The 26,469-nt window shown below is 35.3% G+C and overlaps 1 protein-coding gene and 1 pseudogene across 4 annotated transcripts in view; both read right to left on the reverse strand.

Annotated features, from left to right (window-relative positions):
• The window catches only part of KCNQ5 (potassium voltage-gated channel subfamily Q member 5), a 519,245-nt gene that overhangs the window by 417,683 nt on the left and 75,093 nt on the right, over window positions 1-26,469 (reverse strand). The window lies entirely within an intron of this gene.
• On the reverse strand, window positions 14,737-14,835 carry LOC121475139 (annotated as a pseudogene).

Here is a 26,469-nt window from a genome sequence, read left to right on the forward strand (position 1 = left end):
GATCCTGGAGACTCGGGATCGAATCCCACGTCGGGCTCCCGGTGCATGGAGCCTATTTCTCCCTCTGCCTGTGTCTCTGCCTCTCTCTCTCTCTCTCTCTCTCTGTGACTATCATAAATAAATAAAAATTAAAAAAAAGGAACAAAGTTTGGATACAATGAAATGAAAATCTTAAACAAAAATTGGAAATGACTACTTCAGAAATAGGCTTGACATTTCCTGCACTTATTATTTCCCCATAAATCTTGATCAAGACAAAAAGTAGAAATCTCCAACCCATGAGCTAAAAGTGACTCTATGTGACATGTTACTGCTCAGAACAGCTCATGGCTCATCCCTCCTGCCCCCATGGCAGGTCATACTGAGACCCTGCTGCGTAACATACAGAACGTGATCCATCACAGTTAAATACTGATGGTTAGATCAGTCCCACTTCAAGAAAGCTTTTCCCTGTATAAGGACTGAATTGTTGTAGTAGCTAACCAGCTGGTTAATATTTTAAAAAGAAACTACTTTTCCTGCATGCCATGAGTTAGTATGATCTGAATAGCTTACCTTTAATCAACAACTTAAGGCCTTTATTCTGTCTTTACTCTTTGGGAAAAAAAAAGATTTTATTTATTTATTTGAGGGAGAAAGAGAGAGAGAGAGAGAGAGAGCATGAGCAGAAGAGGAGGAGCAGAGGGAGAGGGAGAAGCAGACTCCCCACTGAGCAGGGAGCTGGATGCAGGACTTGGTCCTAGGACCATGAGATTATGACCTCTCTTTTCATATCCTATCTCTATCTTAGCCAGGGCTGCTATAGCATTCTGACAAATTATCATAGTGTCAGTAGTTTACATAACAGACATTTATTTCTCACAGTTTTGGAGGCTAGAAGTCCAAGATCAAGCTCCTGGCACATCTGGAGGGCCTGTTCATAGATGGCCATCTGCTCATTGTATCCTCATATGGTGGAGAGCAGAGAGCCAGAGTGAACTCTCATTGCTTTTCTCTTAAGTACACTGATTCCATTCAAGAGTGTTCCATCTGGATAGCTGATTACCTCCCAAAGGCCCCACCTTCTAATATCACCACCTTCTAATATCTCCCATACATATTTTGGGAGAACACAGTCAGTCTGTAACATTCTCTTAATTTTATTCCTCCTTAGTTTTTCTTTCCTTTAATCACAAAATAGAATTAAAGAGAGTATCTTATATATGTATATACATATATATTTAATAACATTTCATAATATTTCTCCATTACTTTTTAATCACCCTATTACCTCCCCTTATTTGCAGCCCCTGCATTGGCCAGTCACCTTTGACAAGAATTTTAAAAGGTGGGGATCCCTGTGTGGCTCAGCAGTTTAGCACCTGCCTTCAGCCCGGGGTGTGATCCTGGAATCCCAGGATTGAGTCCCACATCAGGCTCCCTGCATGGAGCCTGCTTCTCCCTCTGCCTGTGTCTCTGCCTCTCTCTCTCTGTCTCTCTGTGTCTCTCTTGAATGAATAAAAAAAATCTTTTAAAAAAAAAAGAACTTTAAAAGGTGCTCTGTTTATTTTTAACAATGAAATTTATGAAAAGAAGTCATCTTTGTGACAAGATGACAATATTAAAAAACAGATTTTCATCTATAGTTTGTAAATACCTTTCCTCTGATAAATTTAAGGGATCATGTTATTAAGTAAAAAGTTTTTTTTACCAAATTTCATATTTTTTTAGATTATGTGACATGAAAACTTTTATATACAACAGATCCATGCATTCTGCATACAAATTACTTTGGAAATAGGGCATTTTTGGAAACTACTAAGTGATAACAGTGACATATTCACTTTTACTATATAGTAAACTATCTAATAAATTAAATTGGATTTTATAAATTATTTTCATTGTAAAATTCAAATATTCTAATCTAAAATGGGATTCTTGCTAAGAATAAATATAACTACGTTATACTATCTTCTTTGATAATTAAAAATGATTCTTACAGAGATTTTTTCTTACTATACTTATTAAAGAAAAGTCAAGCCCACCATATATACTACTTTTAAATTAATCAGTGAAATCCCCCCACACCAGCAATCAATATGATCAATTCATTTCTAGGAAATATAGGAAAAATGATTGCTACTTCAACTTCATTAAATATATTAAAAGTTTTACCTTTTGGAATATATATTTATATATAAAGAGTTGATTATAATTCAGTGTTGTGTTGTCACCAACTAGATTACAATATAATTTGATATTACATCAAAAAGACTATTTGAGAAGACACTGTTGTTCCTCTACTGGATGATCTTTTTTTTATAAGTTTATTTTTTATTGGTGTTCAATTTGCCATACTGGATGATTTTTCAAAGATTTATTTATTTATTTATTTATTTATTTATTTATTTATTTGAGAGAGAGAGAGAGAGAGAGAGCGAGAGCACATGCATGGTGGGGGGTGGAGGGCAGAGGAGCAGAGGAGGAGAGAGAGAATCCCAAGCAAACTGTGCGCTGAGCACAGAGCCAGAAGCAGGGCTTAATCCCCAACCCTGAGATATCAGCCTGAGCTGAAACCAAGAGTCTGACACTTAATTGTCTGTGCCCATCAGGTGATCCTCTGTTAGATGATTTTTTAAAAACAAATTATGCTTAGGGGAAAACCAGATAAATTTTTAAGTAAAAATTCATCCTTATTTTAGTATTTAAGATATCAAATTTAACATATTCTTTAAAGTTAATTGTTAATTTCATAATGGATAAACTGATACATTAGCATTATATTGAGTTGTTTAAATTTGTTAAATAGAACCATGTTATAAGGTAAAACAAAACTAGTATTTCTGCTCTGAAATCAATGGTAAATTAAACAATATATTTTCTATTTGGCTTCAGATGCTTCTTTTTAATGAGAGAGAGAGCCACAATGAGAGGACACAGATGGACATTTTGCACAAGCACGAGCTGTTGCTTATTCATGAGTAAAATTACTCTCACCAAGTCTGTAAGTAGTGTGGTTTTCGTTCAGCACTGCCTCTCATTTCTTAGTCATGGCACTCATGCATTGTGGCCAGGGAGAACATGGGGCCATAAATCTCTCAACAGGGTAAACATTTTCTATTTTGTCAGATGAAGTCTCCATTTCTCACTTTAAATTCACTTGGCGCACGCATGTGCATGTGTGTGTGTGTGTGTGTGTGTGTGTGTGTGTGTGTAATTCTAGAGTCAGAATATCTCCTTAAGGCAAAATGAACAATTTTCCAAGGCACTGGATAATTAAAAAAGGGTTGCCAGGGAAGGCCTGTAAGCACTGTGATGCCATTTTGTATTCTAGGAAGACTATACAAAGAATAGACTATCCCACAGGTCATGAGGGAAATTCCCAGTTACCTTTCAATTTGATCGCCTAAATTACAAAAGTAAATCTTTGAATAAAAGTGGCCAAAGGAATAAGAAGAAGAGGTAATCTTTCCTCACTTTAAAAATAATAAGTGACAAAGCATGAGTTCTGAGGCATCTATTTAGCACATGTAAATATACTTATATTTTCTTTATAGGAATTAGTTTCATTTTCCCTTCTTGCTTTTAATGACAAAAATATTTACTACCAAATTTTCCTAGCTTTCTTGTATCATATTTACTTAGTGATATGCAGCTATTTTATATGCTTAAATAAAAATCAGTAATTCCAAGTCTCTCTAAAATAATTAAATGGCAACCAGGGAGAAAATATCTATATAAAATATATAAACATGTATAGATAAAAAGGCTTGCAAATAAGCCAGAGTTTCTAAATAAGAAATCATGTCAAAAGAAACCCAATTACTTAAAAATCATATTATAACACTAGCAGACAAAGGAAGTGCAGAAGATGTAATAGACCTTAATTTTAGCATAGTCACTTATGAACTCTCCTTTGAAAAATGAATTCAAATTAGCTGGGATAGGAGAGCTCTCATCTGCACTAAAATAGCATGAAGGGTTGTAAAGGGAAGGTAATGATGAATGGCAATGTATTGAATCACAGATTTTTTTTTTTTTTTTTTTGCAAACGTGGTTCCAAAATCTAATGTATTCAAGTACTTAAAATACCGAACTATTCATACAATCACCTGAGATGAAGGAGAGGAAGGAAGGAAGAAAGGGAGAGAGGAAAGGAGGGAGAGAGGGAGGAAAGCAGCCAAGTTTTACATGTTTCCTACACACTTTTGCAGTTTGAGCACTGCTTCAACAGCAAGCCCTAAAAGCCTGTGGGACTCATGGTCTACAACACATCTGAGGGCAAAGCACAATATATTAGACATATACCAATTTTCTTCCCGTCATTCTCATATTATTGCTATATATAAAGTAACAGGACTATCAAAATTAATTACAGAGTAAAGACAATTAACAAGAAAATTAAATACTGATTACCATTGGTTAACAGATACTCAACTCTCATTATATTCTAGGTGCTAAGATTTAAACTGATCATTTTACCTAAACCTGAAATCAATTTTAAGAGTTAAATACCATTATTATTCCCATTCTACAGATGAAGAAATTCAGTTTCTTTCCTTGTAAGACAGCCAGCCAGTAAATTGCAAAGCTAGTAGAACTGAAACAATGTCTTCTAAAACCGACTGGAGAGTATTATGCTGAGTGAAGTAAGTCAATCGGAGTAGGACAATCATCATATGGATTCACTCATATGGGGAACATAAGAAATATATAGAATATAAGAAATAGTGAAAGGGATTATAAGGGAAAAGAGGGAAAATGAGTGGGAATAATTAGAGAGGGTGACAAAACATGACCTAACCCTGGAAAATGAACAAAGGGTAGTGAAAAGGGAGGTGGGCAGGTGGATGGGGTAACTGGGTGACGGGCACTAAGAAGCGCACTCAATGGGATGAGCACTGGGTGTTAAACTATATGTTGGCAAATTGAACTTCAATAAAAAAATCATAAAAAGTGCTCCTTTCATTATATCACTTTGCTATTATTATTGTTATTTGTTGTTAAAATTATTATCATGCTTACTTTCATGGAGTTATCAGATAGGGGAACAAAAATACAAACACATTAAAATGTAAACAATATGGTTGAATAATAGCTCTTCAAGATAATAATCTGAGATATGCTGAACAACAATTCATATAATCACCGACACATATAGAGTCCTTACTCTGATTTAGTCATCATGCCAATTCACTTTTATGTGAAGCATCTCTAGACTTCACAATCATCTGAGGTTGACAGAAATGAAGACAGAGACTTCTGTCTTCAGAAGAAGACAGACCTTCAGACCTTCAGACCTTCAGACCTTCTGAGGGTTTAAGGAACTTTTCTGAGGTGGTTATGGTAGAATCAGGATCCAAACCTAGGAATTCTGATTTGAAAGATTTTGTGCTTACCCATCCCCAGATGGGGATTTTCATAACTGGATGCACAATAAATTGCAGGTCTTGATTGCCTCTCAACTTCAGAAAAGGGAAAATAACTCCTGCCTGGGAGTGTCAAGGAAGGTTCTTATGCAAATAGGAGAAAGGATCTTTGAAAAAGTAGTTGAACTGACAGAAGGAGAACAACAACAAAAAGTGTATCCTTCTTTCGATGGACACCGAGGCTCCTTCCACAGTTTGGCTATTGTGGCCATTGCTGATAGAAACATCGGGGTGCAGGTGTCCCGACGTTTCATTGCATCTGAATCTTTGGGGTAAATCCCCAACAGTGCAATTGCTGGGTCGTAGGGCAGGTCTATTTTTAACTCTTTGAGGAACCTCCACACCGTTTTCCAGAGTGGCTGAACCAGTTCACATTCCCACCAACAGTGTAAGAGGGTTCCCTTTTCTCCGCATCCTCTCCAACATTTGTTGTTTCCTGCCTTGTTAATTTTCCCCATTCTCACTGGTGTGAGGTGGTATCTCATTGTGGTTTTGATTTGTATTTCCCTGATGGCAAGTTCTCATTCATTTGGGGAGTATGAATAATAGTGAAAGGGAATATAAAGGAAGGGAAAAGAAATGTTGGGAAATATCAGGAAGGGAGACAGAACATAAAGACTCCTAACTCTGGGAAATGAACTAGGGGTGGTGGAAGGGGAGGAGGGCGGGTGTTGGAGGGGAATGGGTGACGGGCACTGAGGTGGACACTTGACGGGATGAGCACTGGGTGTTTTTCTGTATGTTGGTAAATTGAACACCAATAAAAGTTAATTAAAAAAAAAAAGTGTATCCTTGGTGAGTGAAAAGTGAGCACAGTTCAGAGATGAGATAGCACAAGACCAGGTTGAGGGAGAGTGCAAGAACCAGTGAAACAGGAGCCAAGGATCAGAAAAGATGAACAGTTGTAGAAAACTAAGGTATTAGTTTTCTATTGCTGCTGCAACAAAATATGTTGCATTAAAGGAGCACAGATCTAGTAATTCATGGTTCTAGAAATTAGAAGTCCAAAATTACTCTTGCTGGGCTAAAGTCAAGGTGTCAGCAGGGTTGGTTCCTTCTGGAGGCCGTGAGGGGAGAATTTGTTTCCTTTCCTTTCTCAGCTACTAGATGTTGCATGCATTGGCTCAGGACTCCTTCCTGCCATCATTCCAATCTCTTGCTTCTATCTTCACATTCTATCTGATCATCTTGTCTCTCTTACAAATACCATTGTGATTACATGGACTCACCTTGATAGCCAGGATAATGTCCATCACATGATCCTTAATTTAAGTACTTCTGCAAAGTTCTTTTGCCATATTCTAAGGTATCTTATTTCCAAATTCTGGCTATTAGGACATGGACATCTTTTGGGAGACATTTTCACGCCATCACAAGACAACATAGACAAATACAAACAACCTGATAGTGGACCTCCCTCCTTGCCAAACTGGAGATTAGCAAAAACAAGGAAATAGCATAATGAAGGTAATATTTTAGGTTAAGTAATCTGACAATTTAAGATGATTCATATGGGGGTGCCTGGGTGGTTCAGTTGGTTGGACATCTGACTCTTGGTTTCAGCTCAGGTAATGATCTCAGGGTAGTGGGATCGAGCCCCAAGTTGGGTTCTGTGCCAGCATGGAATCTGCTTGGGAATATCTCCCTTTCTCTCTGCCATTCTTCCTGCTTGTGCACTCTCTCTTTATCTCTCAAAAAAATAAATCTAAAAAAAAAAAAAAACCCCGATTCATCCATAGTGGTGGTTCTCAGTAATTAGAGTGTATGAAAATCAAATTTTGAGTTTGACATAAAATAGAGATTCCTGGGCCCTTTCATAATTAGAGTTCTCATTCATCAGGTCTGTAGTGAAGTCCAGAAATCTTCCTTTTTTTTGAAACCCAGCCTCCCAAATGATTCTTTTTTTTTTCCTCCCAAATGATTCTTATGCGAGTGATCTAAGACCATGCTTTAAGAAATGCTAGTCAATGACACTTAAATGCCTTTGTAAACACACACTCACTTCTCTGCAGCTTCATTCAGAGAATCAGATCCAGATTAAAAAACAAAAAGACCATGAAAATCAAATGCACACTTTAAACCTATTTATAAACTTATTTGTTTGTGGGACTTATCAAAAACCTAAAGTAATAGCCATATAACAAAAAGTCATTATTTTAAGTTTATAGGGAAAATAGGTAGCTGTTTTAGATAAAAGAGAAGACATATGATAATTCTTGTGCATCTCTCTTATTGAATATCTACTATGGGCCAGGCACGGTTCTAAGCACTATATAGTAATCAATTCATTTAACTCTCACTCCATGGTTGTTATTATTATAAGCTCTGTTTTGCAGATGAGAAAACTAAGGTTTAGAGGATTAAACAGCTTGTCCAATATCACAGCAGAAAATGACTGAACTGATATTTGGTCCCTGTATATCTGGGTTCTAAATTTATACACTTCCTACTTCGCTGCTTTATCCTCTGCAGGACGCTAACCAACAGGATGGAAACCACTATACTCATAAATTTAAATATAAAGTCTATAATCGGGGGATCTCTGGGTGGCTCAGCGGTTTAGCGCCTGCCTTTGGCCCAGGGCGTGATCTTGGAGTCCCGGGATCGAGTCCCACATCAGTGTCCCTGCATGGAGCCTGCTTTTCCCTCTGCCTGTGTCTCTATCTCTCTCTCTGTGTGTGTGTGTGTGTGTGTGTGTGATGAATAAATAAATAAAATCTTTAAAAAAATCTATAATCATTTAATAGATATACCTGATTCTAAGAAGAAGAAATAAGAATGGAGAGAGGGAGAACAATGAACTAAGAATCAGTGGTTGGGATTTTATCCTGGCTCTAGGCCCACTATTTCTGGAACCTTGAACACAGCCCTTCATCTTCATGGTCTACTACATTTTTCTGATCGGAAAATAAAAGGGCCAGACAAAATAATCTCTAAGATCCTCATTGTTTTATACTTCCAGGAGTTTTATGTTACAGCAATTAATGAAGCACATCAAACATCACAAATCACTCCACATTGATTTGACCATGCTTTCCTGAAAAAGGACTTCTTTATATCATCAGAAAGTTCTTTGGCTGAAAAATGGCTAAATAAGAAAGAAATGGAAGGAAATTACATGCTTATACCTTGCCTAGAATCTGTGGGAATAAAGGGAAAAGAAAAAATCCTTTACCACTTATTCCAAGGGTACAGCAACACAACTAACATGATGTAACTGAGTCAAGGAGGAAGCAAAAAAAATTTCTCAGAACAGGCAAGAATTTGATAGATTCAGAAACTTAGGTGAATGCACAGAAGTCCTTCCTTAGGAGCCTTTGTCATCTCTCATTTTAGATAAAATGTGAAAAGCATCCATTCCACGGCAGATTAAAAGCAGCAAACCTACCAGAAGGTTAAGTGAGCTGTGCACTCACTTTTATAGCAGTAAAAAGCAATTGATAGGATACTGAAACTATAAAAAGCTGACACAGTGACTAAAAAGTACAGGTTCTGAAGCTTCTTAGTATGGGACAAAGGACACTTCAGAGGCCAAATGGAGGAATGATAGTGAGCACTGCCTCGGGTACCAGACAAATAGATGGCTTTGGATCATGTCTCTAACATTGACTCAACATTTACTGAGTCACCACCAGATTTTAGTTATGTATCAGGCATAGGAAGGATGGGAATTAAGAGGACTTTGAGATTCTTGCCACATCCTTCAGTGGTCTGGGACAATGAATGATAGATGCTGGCTGTATGCCATAAAGCCAGGAAGGCCTAAGTCAAGGGTGTCTATCCTTGAGGAAGTACCTTGGGAGAGGCCTAGGGAACTGCTGCCAGCACTAGAGGATTCCGGAGATGATAATGGCAGAGTAACACTGTGCTGTCCAATCTCTGAGGAATTGCTCAAGGAAGCAAAGAAGTCATCAGCGACACTAGAGAGAAACCTACGAGAACTACCCTTAAAGGGCCCACGGGGACACCACTGCCAAGAAAAAATACCACCTTCAGAGAAGGACCTCTAAGCAGGATGCCACAAAGTTATAACACTAAAAAAAGTGAGTATGGGTTTGGAGTCACATAGACCTGGCTTTGAATCCTGACTTGGTTTGGGCATTCAATACCCAGATTTTTTATCAGGAAAATATCTGCCTCATCTCACTGGTGTGAGAATTGAATGAAATATTGCTGGTATATAGCTGGAATTCAGTTACTTAAAATTTTTCATTCTTTTTTTTTTTTCTTACTTAAGTTTTAGTATGTATGCAGAAGAACCTACAAGAGGGGCTTTGGAGCAGGGTTATTTTTGGAAGCAAAATAAGGTGGACTAGAACAGCAAGGGATGCCTAATGTCTAGAGAGGTCTCTACCTCTGTCTTCTACCTCAATGTCCTTCATCTTTGGGGAGAGAAGAGAGTATTAGCTTTCTCCAAGGGAAGAAAGAATAACACTTTCCATTAGAAAACCTAGCATAGTAGGGGTCTAAAAATCTGCATGGAGTTCAGATACCTGCTGGTACAGGGCAAGATTGCAATTTTTCCACCTAGATTGCATGTTTTAAGGGAGTACAATTATGTCTTGTTCATCTTTGCATGCCCCACAGACCCAACCAAATAGTAGATGCTCAATAGTTTTTGAATGAATGAATGAATAAATAAATGAATGAATACATTTTCCCCTGATTCCAGTAGTATCTCTTTTTTTTCAACTAACTGCATTTTACATCCATGTTTGAATTATTTCTTAGAAGCTATTTTTAGAAAACAAAACTAGAATATTTTTACATCTCAATACAAAAAGAGCAACTGATGAGAAACACTACCAATTATAAAAGCAGGCCTAAAAATGGGACTTATATTGGGGAGTGGGAAAAACTGTCATGTTTTTGTCCTTTCTTGTCTGGGTACCCCCACAAATATATGAAAGGATTTCAAATAAGACCGTAAGAAGAAGCAGAAGGGAACAATCTCAAGACCTGGCTTAGCTCCCAAATCTTCAAGTGAAAAGCAAGATAAAGATAAGGCAGCTGCTGCTGAATGCCACCAACTGCTGATGGAAAAGTGGCAAGCAGAGTAGGCAGACCAGCAAAGGATGAGGCCCACGTTCACAACATAACTATTCAAGCTCTCTTAGAGATCAGTTCAGAGGAGCTCTTTTATAAGATCATGGTTATCAAAAGGAATCTAGAAAAAAAAAAAAGTAAATGCTGGCTACCAGGGCAACCTCAGTTTCTCAGGAAAGCTACTCAAGGGAAAATTTTAGCAATGTAAAGCAAGGAAGAGAGGGCTCTTCATTGCTCTTAGCCAAAGCAAATCAGTAAAAACATACAGGTACTTTATACATTTTGTGTGTTTGGGGGTGGCTGTAAGGTTTGGAAGGGGTGCACATGTGGAACATAGACATTTACGGGAAGTGATTGGTAGTGTGATATTTGCAAGAAAGAGAGTCACGAGAGGTTATGCTAGGGAACATTCCAAGGTAGGACTCTAGCTACTGTTTTTAATACTGAACTATAAAAGCTAAGTGAATATCTACTAAACAAATGGTCTTCAAAAAACAATTTCTCAAACACCTCTTTAGTGCTAGGAGGATTTTTTCATGTTTTTAGAGAAACTCGTTTGTAAATGCATAAACAAAAGTATTCACTCAGTTTTTATTTCTATGGTTTAAATGTACATTAAAATATCTAGCGGCAGCCTCATGGAGATGGATTCTAAGTTAAGGACTCAGGTGATGCTGTCATCACTTTAAGTATGTGGCCAACGCTAAGAAAAAGCCCAAAGCCTTAAAGATTGTGCCATAAAGAACTGTTCCTATACTAACATTTCACATGTGCTGTTTTCTAAAAGTATATGTCATCCAAGAATGATATCCCAGTGAAGACATTATTTGGTAACTCCTGGTGAGTTCAAAGTGGTCAACCATTCCTCTTAAGCAAATCATTACAGCACTGGTGAAAGAACACTAGGTGTTAGACATCCAAATTGTCTAGTTTGCTTAAACTGGGTAAGCAGCACTCTTTTTTTGTGATACAGTTTATGAAGCTCACCAAGTTATGCCAGTGAGACCCCACAACATTGGGATCGTTACTCATGTTTTGTCAATAATAAGAAAAATGCTCACAATACAATATCTTCAAGAATCATCATTTGCCCCCATTAAAATGCAAACTCCATGGGAGGTCTATTTTGTTTATAGCTATTTTCCCAGTCCCTAGAATACTCTTAGGCTTATAGTAGCTGTTTAATAAACACTGTGTTGATGAAATGCATAAATGAATTTAAATTGCTGCTTTGAGATGGCACTGGGGAAACAGTGGCTAAAGTAGAATAAGAGGTTTATGTTTTATATATAAGCATCCCTGCAAACTCTTCTCTAAAGGTTGCTTTGATTAAGATACAGATTTCTCTCACCTCACCAAAGTTGAACATGTCTCTAAAATAACATTTTTAGGAGACCTAAAAATGACAAGGTGTGTGTCTGACATCCACTCAGCAGACAGTAATTGAACACCTTCTATATAATGGATATTATGACAGCAATATATCAGCAAATCAAACAGATGTGGTCTTACTTATGTCATAAAAATGTGAAAATAAGTTTAATCTTGTGGCTATAGACCCAGCCTTTACCAAATGTGGTGCCCAGAATTGATTTGCAAAAAGTAAAGCTTCTAATGAAATTAACAATTAAATTAATGTTAATTTAATTAACAATTAAAGCTTCTAATGAGATTAACAATTAATTAATATTAATTAATTAACTAAAGACCATGGAGAAGCCTCTAAAGCAGGGTTTCACCTGCTGCTTTTGCTATTGCAAAAAAGCCAAATGAATATTCAATTAAGAAAAAAAAAAACCCCTGTAACAAAAAGAGAAACATTTTAAATGTCTTTTTGATGCTAAGAATAGTTTTTATACTATTATGATAGTTCATTCATAAGTAATAAATGAATAAAAACATAGGACTGCACACACATACCATATCTTATACAGCCAATCAATTTCCTTTATAAAACAGTTACTTTGTGAGATTACACATTTATTTTCATGAGCAGTCTTTTAAATATTTCAAAACTACTTTTTAATTTCCTTTGGAACTATGTCCCATTCTTTTAAATATACTCAAAGAATGAATTATATTTTAGGAGACTGTAAAAGGGCATTTGGAGTCCCTTATGATAACAATACAAATAATCAAGGTGGGCAATGACATTTGGGTTAAGAACAAGATGCAACTGTAACATATTAGACATTTTTTTATGTGTTTCATAACTATGTTATAAAGGCAAATCCAAAGAAAAGCTCTGAAATAATTCTGAATAATAGTAATATCATTTGAGTAATTAGAAAATTTATTATGGTAACTATTGTTAAGATCAACTCTATTATGATATTGAAATGTATGTATTTTTAAATCTCAATATCTCATCATTTAAAGATGCATTCTTATTATTTTTTGCCCTAAAGAAATCAGACATAAGGCATGGCTGCAAACCTTTCAAAATTACATATTTAGAAGTGAAACATAATTTTAATAATAGAGATAAAATAATCTATAAACTAATACAATGTATTAAATGTATTATTTTTTTAGATTTTATTTATTTATTCATGAAAGACACAGAGAGAGAGAGAGAGAGGCAGAGACATAGGCAGAGGGAGAAGCAGGCTCCATGCAGGGAGCCCGACATGGGACTCGATTCCAGGTCTCCAGGATCAGACCCTGGGCTGAAGGCAGGTGCTAAACCACTGAGCCACCCAGGGATCCCCTGTATTAAATGTATTAAAATTTAAAATATTTAGGAACTATGTCCCCTAGAGGGTCTATAGAAAACAGAGAATTGACCCGTGTTCGATCTGATCTAGTTCTTTAAATTCAACTTAGAATTCTGCCTCCCTCACAACCAATTCTTTACATCACTTCCTTTAATTTTTAGGTCTTTCTTACAAATAGACATATGTAGTTTGCTATTTGTTTGTTTATGTCAAACCCCTGATAATAAGACTTCTTGATGTTTAAATATCATTTGAGAATTTTTTAGAATAGAGGTTTCATTTATTAGGTGACATTCATAAAATTATTGTTTTAAGTTAATAAAATATGCTAATGTACTTTCTTTAAATATGTGTATTATGTTATAAAAATGTTTGCATTAAGTAAAAGAACAGGAAAGATATGTAAAGTTTAAGATAGCAACACTATGATACACATAATGTTTCTGGATGTGGACTCTAATGTTACTAGACAAATGTTCTCACTGTATTTCATCCTTAAACTGTACACGAGTTCTTATTAACTTAAAATAGGTGCTCAATTACAATCTCAAATATATTTTCATGATTTTACATGTAACAATATAAAAGTAATTATACCACAAATACCAATTGTGAACTTCTGAATTTGATATATGCTACAGTTATGATAGTTCATTCATAAGTAATAAATGAATAAAAACATGTGACTGCACACACATACCATATCTTATACAGCCAATCAATTGATTGGCTACAATCAATATATGCTACAGAGGGAAATTATTTTTAGATACAAGATTTCTCAAGACTTGAAAAATTTCCATACTATGAGGGTATTCAGATACTGTGAAAGAATTATTCTTTTTAAGAACTCAGTATGAGATATCACTAGAATTTCATACTATTGGATTATCTAATTGTCATTAAAATATGATTGCATAAAACCAAATATTATTTTAAAAATATTTCATAAATGTCATCTTATAATTGATTTCCCTTTTTTAAATTTGGGTGTGTCTATATTTCAAAGTAAGCAGTTCCACAGGATGAATAAGTACTAGAGATCTAATGTACAGTATGGTGTCTAAAATTAACAACACAGAATTGTATACTGGAAATTTGTAGGTGTTCTCACTACACACACAGAAAAGGTAACTATGTGAGGAGATGGATATATTAATTATCTTGATTATAGTATTCATTTCACTATGATATATGTATATCAAAACATCATGTTATCCATCTTAAATATACACTTTTTAGTCTAAAACCAGAATTTATTTAGCAATATTGTATTTTATGTAGATTATCTGAGAGGAGTAAGTTAGGCACTGTACTCAAATTATTTGGCTCAACTTCACAAAATCTGATTCACAGTATCTTAAGGAAAGGAACTCTTGAACACCTGTTGTTCATGAGATCTCTTTTTTAAACTGAAGTGTAGTTGACATGATATATAATACTAGTTTCAGGTGTACAGCATAGTGATTCAAATTTGTATACATTACAAAATGATCACCAAGATAAATCTAGTTACCTTCTGTCATCATACAAAGTTGTTACATATCATTAACGATATTTCTTATAAAACTAAAGATTGCTTCACAAATTTGCATGTCAACCTTATGCATGCTAACTTTTCTGTATCATTCTAATTTTAGTATGTATGCTGCTGAAGTGAGCACAAATATATACAATTTTTATTAAAAAACCCCAAAAACCCAAAAAATAAATTACATAGTCTATTAAGACAGTACATGGCTTCAGTCAGGAGGAGGGTCTATCCTCTTTACATTTTAGTGAGGTACCAAAGAGGCTCACTACTATGTGAGGGCAGGAGTTGATCTCAGCAAAATTTAGAATTGGCTTCTTCCACTCATCACCCATTTCATCCCATGCTTCAGGTTATTATCTGAACCTTTGTATCAAGAAAGCCTTTGTAATAATCAAAAGGCAAACATTCACTGAAAGCCTGCAGTGTATAAGACAAGAACTGTGATCAACACCTGAAATCTGAAAGGTGAAAGAAAGCCAAACCTCAAGGAATCTAATGTGGGGACAGGTTGGGAGAACCTTATTGTACTGTGAACATACTCTTATACTGGCTAGTTTGTGTGCTACAAGCACCACACGTGTTCTTTAATGATCTCACTGGTAGGTACAGAGATGGGAGTTAATCTTCACACTCACCCTGCAATGACCTGCTTGAAATTGGCCACTTTAGGGATGAATCGCACTCTCACTCACTTCAGTCCAATTAAAGAAATATTTACTAGTAAATAATTTGGCAAACACTTCTCTGTCATAAAACATACTTAAACATCAATTTTGACCCCAATAGAAAGACAACTATTTAATGATAGGAACAGATACTACATTATTTAGCTAAACTGTATAAATAAAAAAAAATCTTGCTTACATTTAAAAAGTTCCATCTAATTTACAAAAGCAATTCATCTGCTCACAGAAGCTCTATTTTTCCTCAAAAACATTTCTTTTTGTTTGCCCATTTCCTTTATTATCTCCTGTAAGAAAACTGTTTGTAGCATTAATTTGTTTATTCTAAATATTATGGCAAGAATCCATCAGATTTATTGTCCAGACTCCCTGGTGCCCATGAATATGATTCTCAGGATATTAAGGGGAAATCAAGTTTTTGCTATTTTTGAACTGCCTTGACATTAGCAGTTATCATTTAGAAACTGACGGAAATTAGCCAGTATATGGCACTCTGGCATATATTAATTGACAATTAAGCTCTGAATTGATGGTCATTAGTGAAATCACAGTAGCTACCAAATAATACCCAAGGTTAACACTATCCATATTTACAACAAAATGATTTTTATGTAATCACACAATATCAGGCATAAAGTACACAGGCAACTGCTTCTGAGCTATGTCAGAGAAAAAAAGGAAAGTATTCAACTATATTGCATAGGACGTTATATGAGGATCCTGTTCAGTTTAGTAGAGGATCCATTTCCATTTTGAACTTTGAAGTTGGTGTAAGCCCTCCTACCAAATGGGCTGTACAAAGCTCCTTGTGCTATAGCTCAAAGACTGAGAACTTTAGAGAAACAGAGCACAGCACTTACTCTAGCACTGTACAATTGTGGCTCGCACTTTATAGAACATATTGGAGGGAACCTAGGAACTCCTTAGGAATATAATTTCATATAAACTTGAAATATCAAATAAGTAGAGAAATTAAGGCTTAGTAATAAGAAGCTTTAAGTAAAAAGATGGACTCACCAAGAGCATGTGTCTTTAAGGTGCTCAGAACCTACTCCACAGCAGAAGTAAGTGCACTTACAGAGGAATAAATGAAGTCTGTGATCAAAAAGACTTAATTCTTCCTGTGGTAGTGGACAATGGTTCACAGGTGAACAGACATTTGAGTTAGGCATCTAAGAATGAATAGGATTTTATCACATGTGTAAGGGGAAAGAGGAAATCATTCCAGTTAGAGGGATGAGATGATGAAAGACAACTCAGGATGGAAGTGCATACCTCTTCTGGAAACAACAGAGGAAGTAGATAAAGTGTTTGTGTTTAGGAAGGATGTGAGATAAAACTAGAAAGGCAAGAAGAGGGTTTGGGAATATCATCTTAAGGGATTAAGTTTTACACACTATAAATAGGAAGTCTTTGAACATTTTTGAGGACAGTGACATGAGTATATCTAGTCTTTACGACTTTCTATGAGATAAAGAGCCCCATTTGGCCTTAGACTATTCCTTGAGCCTAGAAAGAACACTAAAAAAAAACTTAATTAATTTTGTTTATTGATTAATTAATGTTCACATGACTTAGGTGTGGACTATATGGAATATGGAATATTGTCTGGACAAAAAAGAGACTAGAGGCACCAGAAGTCCTTAGAAGGCATTGCAATTGTCAGGAAACAGGAGTTAGTTATCCAATGAACCAGGACAGGGCCAAATGGTTTGGGAGGTGGATATAAAAAACATTGTAAAGGCAGAATTCATAGAATTTGGTGATTGGTTGAATATCTGAAGGAGAGAGAGGTGTTTTTGACTCAAAGGAACATGTAAAAGGTGGTAAGAAAGGCCTTGAGGAGAAGTAGGTGTGAGTAGTGGGAGTAGAAAACAAAAAAGAAGGGTATTTTGGATACCTTGAGTTCAAAGCACCTTTTGGATCTTCATGTGGAACCATCAGATGCAGGGCTGACACTTAGGAGAGGTCAGTTAAAGATGTTAACAAGCCAAAATGTTGCCTGGATTTCAAAAGGGTGACTTGATATCAGGAATTGCATTTCATACTAAATTGCAAACTCAATCAGCATTTTAGATCTATCTCCCACCATCAGGCTTTAGGCATCTACTTATTTATTCATTCTGTAAATATTACCAAGCTCCTACAATATGTTAGGCATAGTTTTGAGTGTGAGGATGCAACAAACACGAGAGAGACAATGTTTTTGTTCTCGTGTGGATTATCTTCCTTTGGAAGCCAAATAAAGTAATATACATATAATAAAATTTCAAGTAGGTTAAATGTACTGAAGAAAAATAAAGCAGGGAGAAAGAAATATTCTTTTAACTAATTATTTACAATCTACAGTTGAGATCTAAACCAAGGACTAATTAATGACTTTTTTCCTTATTATATATTCTGTTACAGATAATAACATCTAATAGTCAAGTGGGTTATCTACCTCAAGGAAGATGCCATGCAGATGAAATGGAGAGGTAGGATTTTCTGCTGAATATTCTTGATCTCTAAATTGAGGTCTGTGACTCCAATTTAGCTATAAGAAAACTATGTTCATGAGATGAGAAATGTCCCCAGAGAGTTCCATATAGCTCTTCTGCAAGGCAGAGAATCTATATGAGAATAATTAGGGTTAGACAAATTATAGTCACAAAATTAATTAATTAATTAGTCTATCTTTTTGTGGATAGTACATAGGTGGCGAAATAAAATTATTTTTATCATTTATTCAAATCTTAATTATGATTCATCATGTAGTTATGCATGAAGCTGGTAAAGTCTTTGTTATGCAGTATAGGGAAGCACAGAGTGAAATAAAAAGAGAGAGGGAAGGAGACAATAAGGCAATAAGTGGTTGAGCTTTCATCCAGAGAGAAGACTTCAAGTGAACTTGTCAAGAAAAGCTATTGGTATTCTATTACTTGAATACATTATGTGCAACTGTCGTTAAGATCATAATTTAATGCAAAGAATGGTGATGTAATTATATACACATCCATGCTGAGAATGTGTCAGAGATGTGGTTCTAAGAGACTGTTATTATCTGCGGTAAATCTTGCACATAAGCAATCAAATTTTTGATTCAAAGATTGACAACAGTGATAAATAAATTCAAGTATTTTAAAGCCTTTTTAGCTGCTAGTATTCAGAAGTGTTTATTTCATAGGCAGACTTGCTGCTGCATGCCACCTCACTCCGGAGGATAAACTCACCTTTCTTCTTGAAACAGTATTTCCCCCTGGCATCATGTACCTCAGACTTGACTGATTTTCTTCCTGTCTCTGAGTGTTCCTTTGCTGTTTCTCTGTATGTTCTACCCAACCTATGAATGTTGCCATTCTTCAAGGTTTCCTTCTAGACCCATTTCTCTTTTCCTGAAATGTTCTCCCTAGACAATTCATTCATTCATTCATTCATTCATTCATTCATTCAAAAAATATGTACTGAATGCCTCCATTATCCATCAGCATTTTTTCATGCACCTGAGATACATCAGTGAACAAAACAAATAAAATCTCTGTCTCTAGAGAATTAAAACTATAGCAGGTTTCAATTACTATATATATGCTGGTGAACCCCAAGCTTATATCTCCAGCTTCCATCTGTTCTCTGAGCTCCAGATTTATCCACTTACTCATTCTCCACTTAGATATTTTAGAAGCATCTCAGATTCAACATGTTCAAAATGGAACTGATTAGGTTTGGAAATAAAATTATGCATTCAGTGTTCCCCATCTCAAGAGTGGCATCATCTTCCTTCTATCTGCAAGACCCAGAGATGTGGGAGTAATCCTTGTCCTGTCAACTTTACCCACAAGTATCAATTCACTTTTCTCCATCTTTTTTGCCTACTTTCCAGTCCAGTCTACTTCATCTCTGAGACCTTTAGAGTGCTTCTCTCCACACTCACTCTTTCCCTACTCCAATCAATTTTTCATAGCCAGATGATGTTTAAAATGCCAAATGTTTTTTGATCATATCAGTCCCTTTATGATAAAGGCCAAAATCCTTCACAGAGCCTATCAGACTTTGTGTGATTTGGCTTCTCTCAACCTCTCTTATCTCTCTGTGTACGATTCTTCTTTGCTCTCAGAGCTTCAGCCAATGGGCTTTCAGAATCTCGAACACACTATATACTTTTCAAATGTAGGGCCCTTGCACATACTGCTGCCTATGCTGCTTCAAGTAGTTAACTCCTATACATCCTTCAGTTTTCAGCCCAAAAGTCACCTACTTGGGGAAGTTCTATCAGTCTGCTATTGTTTCCATAACAAAACAATACAAACTGAGTGCTTTAAATAATATAAATTTATTTTCTCACAGTTCTGGAGGCTGGATGTCCAAATCAAGGTGTTGGCAGGTTTTGTTTTTCCTGAAGCATGTCTCTGTGGCCTGAAAATGGCCAGTCACCTTCTCACTAAATCCTAACATGGCCTTTTGTCTGTGTGCATGGAACCCTGGTAAGTCTTTCTATTCTCATACTTCTTCCTATTCCTACTGGATTAGGCTCTCACTCCTCCACTTCATTTACCACCTAATTACTTCTTAAAATACATGAAATTATTTGGAATTTTACCCTATTGCAAAGGCAGAAAAAATTAGATTTGAATTTATTAAACAAATACCCTTTTTTCAAACTTTCTATTAGATGGAGGGACAAATCAAAATAGCAAAAGTATAGTTTCTCTTTTGGCTCATGTACTTTCCCATAAGTAATCGAGTTCCTACCAGGATATTTTGGAAGAGAAAGGATGCAATTCTCTAAGGTATTGAAAATACTGCATATATAGTTTTTATTATTGCATCTATTTTGGGCACATTCCAAAATAATACATTATCTAAATATAGTATTGATCAGTTTTCCTGCCTTTTAAAATTCTCTAAAAATAAAACAAGCATAGAGAAAATTACTTGGTTTAGAGTAGGAGTCATTCTAAATGTGTGCTTTTATTGCTTTGTTTTTAGGACCTTTATTTCAAACCATACAAAACGTTCAAATAATTTAGTCCTGGAATTCCATTCATTGGCAAACTAAAAGACCATCCAAATAAATAATAATCTGGGATTACTCTTGGTCCTTGGAAAGGAAATATTTCTAGAAATAAAAATACTGTTCTTCTCTTTTTCCTGTAATTTTCATAGTACTCTGATGGCAGTTTTATGGCCACTAACAGAGATTTGGCCCAGAAAAGCATGTTTAAACTGAAGGTGCACCCCTGCTAAATCAAAATGAATTGTGAAATAGCTAGAAATGCCACAGCTTCTCTTCATATTCTGCAAATTGTTTCAAGATGTTTTTTATAAACTTGCACACTTTTGCTTTTATTTTTTTACCCGTTCATTCAGCAAATATTTACTAAGAACATACCATGTACCAGTCACTAGTCTTATGTGCCCAATCACTGGTAAGCATAGCACACATTCTTCCTGTTTGGTGGGGATTACAGTCTCATAGGGCAAGTAGACTAAAATCAAATAATCATACAAATAAACTTTTTTTCATTCATTCAAAAAACATGTATTGAGTGCTTCTGCGTTCTGAACCTATTCTAGACTTGGAAGATAACAGTGCCAAAGCCTAGGAAGCTCACATTCTGGGAGGCAAAAAGACAACAAGCAAATAAAAGTAGATGATACATAGATAGATAGATAGATAGATAGATAGATAGATAGATAGATGATAGATAGATAGATAGATAGATAGATAGATAGATAGATAACAGTAGATATCATGGCAGGTGGCACTAGGAGAAAAATTAAGTTTTAAGTTCTATAAGGGCATAGAAGATTTTGAGGCTAGGGTAATAAATTTATAGGCATAGTGGTCAGGAAATATTTTAACAGAAACCTGAATGAAGAGAGGGAATGAGTCATGAGAAGAGAATTCCAGTCAGGAATTGTCTGACATATTAGAGAATCAGCAAGGGAAATACAGTATGAGGAAGAGTGGTAGAAGATGAGATCAGAGAGATAGGAAGGGGCCAGATCTTTTACATAGCAAACAGCTTTGGTTATTACAAACTATGCAAAGTGCTTTGTAACAAATACAAGTATTAAAAGAACAGATATCTGAGAGCCTAACCTAACATGGGGAATTAGAGGAGGCTTCTGTTGGGGACTGAACTGCATCCCCCAAATTCATATGTTGAAGACTTAACCCCCAATGTGACCATAATTGAAGATAAGGCTTTGTGAATATACATAAAAATTTAAAAACCACTTATGAAATTGAATTGCCATTCCCTAGGTGGTATACATGTCTAAGTGGGTATACACATATGCACACACACTCATAGTTTACATGACCATTACATAGACATCTCTGTCCATGATATGGACACCAAGAAACAATTAATATATTTCTCCTAAAATATTTTAAGTATTATACAGGCAGAATGATTATGTTGGTGTGAGTGTCTTCGTGTTTATGAATATGAATGAACATAGAAAATTATTACATGTGGTTCTTTGGACAAGAAAGGAACAGATAAAGATGATACTTTATCATCACTAATAGTATGGGTTACTATTGAATAACTATTCTGTACTTTTTATGAACATTTGCAATAGTTACATTCTCCTTTTTGATTAAATTATGCCTTAGTTTTAATTTAGATATTTTTGGAAAGTACTATGATATTTTCAAGGCCATCATGAACCAATTTAGTGTGTCACAGTAGGAATTTGCTAGAATAAAGAATTTACTGCTTTTTTTTTAATTTTTTTTTATTTATTTATGATAGTCATACAGAGAGAGAGAGAGAGGCAGAGACACAGGCAGAGGGAGAAGCAGGCTCCATGCACCGGGGGCCCGACGTGGGATTTGATCCCAGGTCTCCAGGATCGCACCCTGGGCCAAAGGCAGGCGCCAAACCGCTGCGCCACCCAGGGATCCCCAAGAATTTACTGCTTAATGGGAATTGATGTGCTTTATTATTTGCTTAGTATAATATCTAGAAGTGATTTGGGCTTGGGAAAAATATGAAAGAAACCATTTTAGTCTGATATTCATAATTGAAAATATGAATATGTACATATATACACATTAACACTTGTTCTCAAGTTTTTGCAATTATAAAGACATGCAAGTATATGACTATATTATAGCATGTATAATGTATACTTTAGAACCCATCACAAGGCCATGGGCAAGTACAATCACTATCTTCGTGCTTTCACTATACCCCATATACATATCTACATCATATTATTTCTGCTATATTTATTTGGTTACAGATTTATTTATACTCCTTGTATTGCAAATCTCTAAGGAATGATAGTTATAATTCATGTCTCCATCCTGAGTGTCTATTACAGAGTCTGGCAAAGAGAAGAACCAGTACATGTCTAATGGATGAGTAAATAAATCTTTTTTTTTATTCTTTGAACAGACATCTTTTAAATTTGAGTCATAACAAGATATTTTATAGAATATTAACTTTATAGGAATCTCTCAAACTTAAATGGAAAGCACCTTTTCCATTTCATATTTTATACTCAGAATATCTTAATGCTCCTGGCTTTAATTAAAGGAAAGATAATAATAGGCAGATTTACAGTGGCCAATAAGGTGCTTCTTTTCTGAACCACTCAGTAATTCATTCTAAAAAGAGAAAATACAACTATACTATCAGTGGCACTTTAACCAAGTTTAATTTTATAATGTTTAATTTCTGATTTCTGCTGCCTCAGTTAATGAAAGTTTCAAAGTAAATTAACCAAGCTCTTTAAACAGTACTTATCAAATACGTTTTCAAAAGAATATATGCTAATGTAATACCTCATTTTAATAGTTTGTTATTTTTTCTTTAATTTTTCACACACAAAAATCCTCTTTTTTAAGACAACAGTATCAAGAAGAACAACATTTTTTATCTTATACTAAGCTTCTTCCTCTGATCATTTATTTCAGGGAATTTGAGGCTGTCAACGCTATAACAATAAATTAGAAATGACGAATACCCACCAATTGCTTTGACGTTGATGGAACTTGAGGGTATTATGCTGAGTGAAGTAAGTCAATCAGAAAAGGACAATCATCATATGGTTTCATTCATACGGGGTATATAAAAAATAGTGAAAGGGATCATAGGGGAAAGGAGAGAAAATGATTGGAAAAAATCAGAGAGGGTGACAAAACATGAGAGACTCCTAACTCTGGGAAATGAACAAGGGGTAGTGGAAGGGGAGGTGGGCGGGCACTGGGTGACAGGCACTGAGGGGGCACTTGATGGGATGAGCACTGGGTATTATACTATATGTTGGCAAACTGAACTCCAATAAAAAAATATACAAAAAACCCATTGTAACAATGTAACAAATGAGCTCTCAAAGGGAAGTAACTAAAGTAAAAAATCTGACAGCTCTTTTTGTGCCAATCATTAGGACTGAGAATTGCTTTGAAAATCTCCCCCTCCCTCCACTTCATTTTTTAAAGGGACACAAACTTCTACAGGAGGAGATATTAAACTTTACAAATTTTCATTTATCTTATTGGCTATGCTTTATTTTTAAAATACTTTGACAGTAAAAAAAATCAGGCATATTTTTAAGAATAGTTGCACAATTAAAGGCACTTCAACATTTCAACCTATTTCTACTTAAATTTTCTTAACTCATAAAATACAAAGTCTCTACAGAGAAGCAGCTAGTATTTCCTTTAATCTATGGAAGCAATTCTACCATCTATATCTTGGCAAAGGATGTCTTTTCATACTTACTAAACACTGACAAAAGTAGTAAATGGATTCAATATGAAGACATACTCTAGCTTTAGCTTCTGCTGTTTAACCTTAATGATGATAGGCATGCAGTGAATTCCACTGATCCAGGACATCTGTCTTCACAACTTAGTCATCTAAATCAAAGGTAGTAAGTAGTTTATTTAGGACAGCAGGATGCAAGTATTAAGAAAGTCACCATGTATGTGGTGAAGGGAACTGGTGTGAATGGGATTTGGGCTCAAAAACAGGAAATCATATCAGGTGGGAGAAATAGATTGAGCAAAGGCAGAGAGGCAGAAAACAACAGAAGTTACTGGATAAATGCTGACTCATTCAGTTTATTTGAAGCAAACACATCAAGAAAGAGTTAAGTCAGAAATAACTTCAAGGCTGGGCTAGGTTACTATGTAGGCACTGGTCTCTCTGTTTCTGAACTGAGGAGACATAATAAAATCTTAAACCGTAATACCTTCCCTGTAAGTAATGTTTATATTTAATGAACCTAATGGGGTAGAGGAAAAAAAAGAGAAGTAAATAGCACATTTTACAAATCAAGAGATACGTAACAGAATAGAGCCAGAAGTTAGAGATACAAAAAGATCAAATAAGAATATTCCATGTTTGAAAAAACTCCTAATTACAGAAATTGTAATCCTAAGCAAATAATTTGTTTTAAATGAATGGAAATAAATTTTCCACCACATGCAACAATTATATTCCAGAAAAACCAAGACGACCTTTTTAAAAAGCAAGCATAAAATGCATGGAAAACTTAAACACATATTTATGCGCCCATCTTAATAGGAAGGAGTCCCTTAAATCATAAAGTTGATATTGGCATATATAATTCTATATGTGATTTTTATGTTTTGGAAAAATACTAATATATCATGAAGCAAAGAAAGTCATTATTGTAGTTGCCTAAAAGAATTTATTAAGCACCTCTTGCAGACATCCCTACAGGGTTCTCACTGGATAATCTCTGACAAATGAGAAACAGGGCAATTTACACAGACATAAAAAGAACATGCATGTTGTTAATGCATTTAAAGGCTTAAATATGACTTGCAAATATTTCAGTTTGGTCTTTATGGATATTAAAAAACAGTCTTTTTGATAAATTTAACAGGATTTCACTATTATTCTTTAAATATAAAGAGAAATATTTTTTTCTAGATTTGTGTTGCATACACTTAAAAAAAGGAAGAAAATAGGAAATGATCTTCCCCCAAACCTAATTATGATAATGAAGACATATCTAAAAATGTGAAGCTCAAGGCTAGAATAGAAGCTATTAATAAAATTTAAAAACACAACACCTTATGTGCAGCTATCAACATTCAGAGAGAAGTAAGGTAAGATTTAGCTTTATTTTTATAGAAAAGTATGGCTTGACCATATTTTCTAAGGCACACAAAAATGGAGTACAAAATATTGGTATTTAAAAGCAGCACAAGTAAACCATTTATTGAATTTGCCCTATTGTAAAACCTTATTTTAAGAGAAAATCTCTTTGAATGAGTAGTTTTATAAGTTTCACAAGAACAGCAAATATATCAAATGTCCTCATCCTGAGTAATTACTTCCTTTGCAAGGCCATGTACATTCTTGCAATTTAGCTGAAAAAACACATATTACAAGCAGAAATGGATAAATAGAGAAATGCTTTAAAAAATCAGACCAAATGAAAGAATATTTAAAAATGCTGACATATATCTAAACTGCCTGAACTTGCTAGTTTATAGACTGAACTGGCTTCTTTGCAAATGCTTCTTTGCAAGAATCTAAGTCTGTGTACCTTGGTTCTCGCCAAATAAAATATTTTTTAAGAAATAGTTTAACTAGACATTTTCAGCCCTTTGGTTTTGTTGGATTGTTATGACATTGTTCTTACCCCCAACAAGTTAATTTACTGGGGAAGGCAGACACTTAACAAATAATTACAAAGCAACATGGAAGTGCAGTAAAGGGGACAGGCCCAGGCCATGGGCTTACAAACAAAGGCCACCCAACCCACATCTAGAGGAAGTGACTTAGAAGTGGAGTCTAAAGGAGAAATCAGAGTAAAGGTAAGAGGACGGGCTTTAAGGGGCAGAGTGGGCAAAGGCAGAGGATGCAAAGGGCAAGACACTGGAAGTAGTTCAGGTTTGCTGGAGTAGAGTCCAAAGTTTTAGGGGAGAGTAAATGGAGAAATGGCTGCTTCTGTGCAGAGGAAGTGTGATCTGCCCTGATTGGAGCTTGTTCTCTGACCACTGGGCTGCGGAGCCATTGCGGTGCTCTAGCAAAGGGGTGACAGAAACAGATCTGCACTCTAACAGACTACTACTCCAGTTAGGAGACTGTTTAAATAGGAGAGTT

Source organism: Vulpes lagopus, chromosome 1 (assembly GCF_018345385.1).
Source record: "Vulpes lagopus strain Blue_001 chromosome 1, ASM1834538v1, whole genome shotgun sequence".
Lineage (NCBI taxonomy): Eukaryota > Metazoa > Chordata > Mammalia > Carnivora > Canidae > Vulpes > Vulpes lagopus.